At 49.2% G+C, this 6000-nt stretch overlaps 1 protein-coding gene across 3 annotated transcripts in view; it reads right to left on the bottom strand.

The window, feature by feature from the left end:
• The window catches only part of UPF2 (UPF2 regulator of nonsense mediated mRNA decay), a 55002-nt gene extending 52426 nt beyond the window's left edge, over window positions 1-2576 (bottom strand). Inside the window, exon 1 of one of the 3 annotated variants that reach the window (XM_085082735.1) lies at window positions 2116-2576. The gene's annotated coding sequence lies outside the window, so the exon portion shown is untranslated. Of the gene's footprint in view, window positions 1-73; window positions 239-2070; window positions 2093-2115 lie in introns of those variants that run through there. The other 2 variants (XM_085082753.1, XM_085082745.1) reach the window with 2 other exon arrangements.
• Between the last annotated feature and the right edge of the window lie 3424 nt (window positions 2577-6000).

The raw sequence follows: 6000 nt of genomic DNA on the forward strand, positions 1-6000 counted from the left end.
CCCAAAAATCTCGTTTTGCAATAGGTTTCTGTTCCGTATCCCAGAACAGGTATGTTACAATACTCCTTACTACCTGCTACGTGTACAGCTCCTTATCTCCCAAACCTTTCCGATGGCTCTGCCAGCTCGTTTGTGCCGACACCAAACACCTGAGGGCAGGAGGAGGCTGTGCTGCTGCTGCCTCTGAGCTACAGCTGGGCTGAGCTCCCAGCCGGCGTGGAGCCTCCACAACAGGCAGTGTAGAACTGTCCCACGAGCAACTTTCCCAAAAGCTGTGGGAGGCAGGGAAAAATGGAAACAGCCAGCAGGCTCACCTGGGCCTCCTTTCCATAGGAAACAAGGGAGACAAATAGTTTGGTCCAGATTAACAGAATGGTATGGAAACATTAGGAGCAACTTAAGAGATAGAGAACTTCTATTTAATACTTCACATTTACATGAATGTACTGATGAAAAGGCACAGTAATGACACAAATTCAACAAGCCAACAGATAGGACAAACCTGACAGCACTCACACCTGAAAATTAGGAAGGACAGAGAAAACAGAGACATGACAAGCATCCCTATGCCCTTGAACTCTAGGCAGCCCATTTCTGTAGCGACACTTACATGCTTTAACACTACTTCTTCTTAAGTTTCAGCATCTATAGATAATATTTTTTCAGAAGGAACTATTTCTCTTAATTTTTCAATATTTGACATACCTTGACTCATTTGCAGGTAAGACAATTTTTATTGTACTTACATTTCTTACAATCTTGGAATTTGAAAGAATGGGACTGGGCTCATGATATTCTGAGCTCAGAAACTTAAGAAGTAACATTTAAGAAAAACTATGTATTTACTCTCAGGGAAAGCAAAGAGTAACACAAGGTATTCAGCATCATTAATCTACTCACAATTCAGAACAAAAGGATAAATGTCAACACCTTGGCCCTCAAAGCAATCCTCTCAAGCCTATTCTCAAAGCCTGCAGTAACATGATCCAGAATCCCAGTCCTTGCAAACACAACTATGATGGAAAGAAATACAGTTCTATTAAACTAAACATATTGAGATTTTTCACTAGAAATTAAATGGATCACATAAACAGTCCTTTTTGCAGCTACTCTATTACAAAAGAGATATGGGAGATAAAGAATGTAGGCAAGATGTGCCACCTCTGAGTGGCTGAAAAATCTCAAAGAGCAACAAACTCCTCCATCACTAGTTACCACAACACTAGAAGGTTGTAAGTTTCAAGAACTGAATCGCAATTAAGGTTCTCCTAACGCGAGGGAAGGTGCATAAGAAAAACACCCAGGTCAGTGAGGAGAAAATAAACTTAGTCACAGGTTTTGGCAGATGAGACACAGGACACAGAAAAAAACATAGCGCAGAGAGAGAAAAGTCCCCCACACAGCGGCAGGGAAAGTTCACAGAATATCCTGACTTGGAAAGGACCCACAAGGATCATCAAAGTCCAACTGCTGGCCCTGCACAGGACACCCCAGGAGTCACACCATGTGCCTGAGAGCATTGTCCAAGCGTTTTTTGAGTTCAGACAGGCTCGGTGCTGTGACCGCTTCCTTGGGGAGCTGTTCCAGTGCCCAACCACCCTGCGGGTGAAGAACCTTTTCCTGATATCCAACCGAAACCTCCCCTGACACAACTTCAGGCCACTGACACATCTTCTGGCCGGCCTGCCGAACAGCCGGGCACTTTTACTTTCGCTTCTATACGTCTGGGAGAGAATGTTTTCCTGCCAGACTTGCAGGAACGCGCTTTCCACCGTGAAACAGAGGCCTGTAGGCAGGGCACTAAAGATAAAGACTCCTTCACTAGCACCCCAGTCCCCGCCCGCAGCTCTCCCGCAGCCCCGGCCCTTTCCCGGATGGGACCAGCAGCTCGGGAACAGCAGCTTCCTGTCCCGTCCTGTCCCGGCCTCCCTCTGCCCGTGCCCTCAGGCACCGCCAGCCGAGCCTTCCCAGCTCCGAGCCCCACGGCCCCTCCGCCTCCGGGACCTCCCTCCCCGTGCCCCGCCGGGCCCCTGTGCCCTCCTCTCGCCTTCCCCGGGACCCCTTCCTCACACGCGCTGCAGCAGCGCCCTCCCGTCCCGTCGGTGCTCGCGGTACCTGTGCCCGGTGCCGACATGGGCCCGCCCGGCGCCGCCGCCGCCGCCTCCTCCTCCGCCCCTCCGAGGCCCCCGAGCGCTTCTCCCCTCACGGCGGCCGGGCCGCCGCCGCGCTGCCTGACCCACGGCACCGCCCCGACCGAGCCCGCCGCGCCCTCCCCGCCACGCCCGGGCGCGAAGGAAGGAGGCGGCGCCGCTTCAAGGTGGCAGAGCCGCGGCGGCGGGCGGAGCGGAGCGGCGCTTCCCGACGGGCGGGGGTCAGGCAGCGCGGAGGGCAGCCCCGCGCGGGGTCCTGGCAGCGGACGGGTTACCGGGAGCGCGGAGGCGGAAGGGGAAGAGGAACGGGAACGGGAATGAGAACGGGAATGAGAATGGAAGCGAGAGTGGGAATGGAAGAGGAAAAGGGTTCGGCCGCGCGTCCGGCACAGCGGCGCGGAAGGGAGAGATAGGCTCTGAATGTCGCTTCCGTGGTGGCCCAGCGCGCGACTCGGCTGTGGCCCCGCGTGACGTCACCGCGGTGACGTGTCCGTGCCGCCGGGCGTCACGGCAGCCTCGTGTGGCGGTGAGGCGCTCCGGTGTCACCGTGATACAGCACGGCGGGGCACAGGCGCTGAACGCCAAATTACTGCCTAAGGTGCTTTCGTGGGCGTCCATTAGTGTGCCCAATTCTGGGGCAGTGCAATCACAGCGTTACTGTGCCCAGTTCTGGGGCAGTGCAATCACAGCAGTGCTGTGCCCAGTTCTGGGGCAGTGCAATCAATCACAGCAGTACTGTGCCCAGTTCTGGGGCAGTGCAATCACAGCAGTGCTGTGCCCAGTTCTGGGGGCAGTGCAATCACAGCAGTGCTGTGCCCAGTTCTGAGCTCCTCAGCACAAGCGAGACAAGAAACTGCAGAGGGTCCATCACAGGCCGCAGAGATGAGAGGAGGGCTCTGGAGCATCTCTCTTATGAGGATAGACTGTGGGAGCTGGGGCTGTTCAGTTCGGAGAAGAGATGACTGGGAGGGAATCTCATTAATGCATATAAATATTTCCAAGGTGGGTGCCAAGAGGATGGTGCCAGGCTTGTTTCAGTGGTGCTGAACAATAGCCATAAAATAAAACATAAGGAGATCACCTCAAATGAGAAAGAACTTCTTTACATTGAGAGTGGCAAAGCACTGGGACTGGCAGCTCATGGGGTCTCCCTGTCTGGAGACATTCCAAACCCACCTGGATGTGTTCCAGTGTCACCTGCTCCAGGTGACCCTGCCTTGGAAGGGGGTTGGACTGGATGATCTCCAGAGGTTCCTTCCAACCCCATCCATTCTGTGATTCTGCCATTGGGTGTGTTTTCTAGTCTAAATTTTGTCTCTCTGCCCTCCTGCCCAGTCACTCTTCCCACCTGGACATCCAAGGATATTTTACAGTGATGAATTTAGTGGCACAAAACTCCCTGATTTGTTGGAAACGCTCCCTGCCTGCATGTCTGGGCACAGCACTGCCTCTTGGGCAACTCTAAGCTGGAAAAAGCTGGCACAGCCCAGAGCTGCAGAGTGAGAATCTGGTGTTTATTTTACATTTTGAATCCAGGTTCTGACACAAGCTATTTCTTTGGGTTGGGAAAGCCTTTACAGCCCTCTAGTCTTAGAACAAGCCCTCAGCAATATTGGACTGTGACAGCAGGCACAGGCCTGGGAGTGAATAATGAGATTATTCAGCTGTTAAAGTCCCTTTTTATTCAGAGGCAAGAGTCGGCCCCAACAGAAGACACTGTTTACTGATGCAGAGTTTTAGGTGTGCTCTGCCAACTGGTACAGGACTGGACAGGTTTTTTTCCAGGGAATAGCTCTCCTCCCTGCTGTTTAACTTCGTTGCTTGTTTTGCAGACATGTCTAAAAATCTCTTTCTGGATAAGTTTGAAAGGATGAAGTTGTGCTTGTTATTGACACAGATCATATGCATGTCCCTGCTCAACAAAGATCTCATTTGCTTGCCAAAATATCTTGAGCTACCAAGTTGATTAAACTGACCCACTGGAGTGGAGAAGATCCATGGGCAAAACACAGTAAAGAGGGGGAGGGAATATCCATGTTAGTGTTGGCACTTTATTTTCCAAAGGCACCAATCCTTTGGCAAGTGAATTGGTGCCTTTGGATTACTCTTTTTGGGGACAAATAGATTATATTTGCCTTAAGTAGCAGTGGCACTGGCATTACATCAAGAGATGTTGGCTTATTTTCTTTTGAAGCATGATGTTGCTGCCCTTTCTAACATGAATAAAAAACCACAATCACTACAGTTTTGAAAGGAAAGCAAAAGCTTCTGTGTTCTCCCACAGGTTGGAACTGTCTCTTGCAAAGGCCATGCAAGCAAATACCATTTTACCTTTGGTAGCTCAGAAAACTTTTCCTCCTAAAGTACCTGTTTCATGTGTGCACATACTAATCAAGCTTTGCTACTGATTTACCTAAACCAAAACCAGGTAGATGTTGCTTCTGAATCTCAGACATAAAGCAGGTCTTTTTTTTAAATGCCTGAAGCTTTTCTTCCCAACTTTTTTCCTCAATTACTGGCACCAAACTTGCACATAGTATTCAAATAGTGCCAAATACTGGCCTAATGTGGAATCTGTAGGTGTCCTCACGATTTCCATGTAGCCAGATCCAGCAAATTATCTTCTTTGCCAAGTGAGTGGATATTCACATAATTTTTTTAGCCCAGTCTGGTTTTTTCTCATGATTTTTGGAGATTATTTATAGTCACTCTTTCCTGGAAAGGAGCTGCATTTTAGTGTGCATACTCTTTCAATGTGTGCAAGCTTTCACCTCATCCTGTTGAAATAAATCATGTTTGCTTATCTCCATCTTGACACTCAGCTTCAAGGTAACCTCTCTTCACCACTTACCTCCAGCTGACAAACTTCATCAGCACTCAAGCTGTGGGCAGGTTTTTTGGGTTGATGTAACTACTAAAGTGACAAGGGGGATAATTCCTTTAGAAATACTCCCAGTGCTGCTAATTTTCTATTCTGCCAGGTAGTCAAACACTAGTATATACAACCTTGGTTTTGGAGCATTTCTAGTTTTTTTAGTGAGAGCATCACATAGTACAAATCAACCTGGCACAGGAGTCTTCTCTAGGACAGGCTTTGTGCCAGAAGAACCAGGCTGGGAGAGTCACTTGCATACGCCCTCAGCAGAAGTGTTTCTGCTGGCACAAGTACCACCTTCTCACATTTAGACATGAACCAAAGTCAACAAAACCTTTCCTTGACCTAGATATAGCTAGAGCAATGCTTTTGCCACATGTAACCGTGTCCTACTGTGTTGGTTTGAAAACAAACCAGTGGGAGATCACAAGTCAAGATTGAAATTAAAAACAAGTGAAATAATACAAGGAAAAGCACTGACAAAGTCAGATACAAACTGACACCCAGTTAGGGTGGTGGTAGCAGTTCAACTGAAGTAGTTCAGTTCAAGCAGTGATCCTGTGAAGGTCTGGTCTCCAGCTGAAGTGGTAGCTCTCATCCTCTGGGAACCCAGTAGACAGGGCTAGCTCAGGCAGTTCCAAGGCCAGGTTATATCCAGGTGGGAACACCTGGCTCCTCCCTCCTCGGCAGAGCATCTCACAATGGGATGAGATAAGTCCATGAGTCACACGGTGGGTCCCTGATGGCCCATTGCCTATCATCCGGAGTGGGTCATTAGCAGCTGATAGCAGCTAACGGCCCACAGCTGGTGGTAATAGAATACTTAACTACATCTACATTGCAACCTAGGACACCTACACAAGATGATTACACTGGCAAATCTGCAAAGTATATTAAATCTTTATTAGCTGGATTTTAATTCACATAAAAACCCCAACAAGTTGACTTGATATATATTTCATAAACACCTGCTTA

The sequence above is a fragment of the Lichenostomus cassidix genome, chromosome 1Aa (genome assembly GCF_008360975.1).
Source record: "Lichenostomus cassidix isolate B80296 chromosome 1Aa, HeHo_3.0, whole genome shotgun sequence".
In the NCBI taxonomy this organism is placed as follows: domain Eukaryota; kingdom Metazoa; phylum Chordata; class Aves; order Passeriformes; family Meliphagidae; genus Lichenostomus; species Lichenostomus cassidix.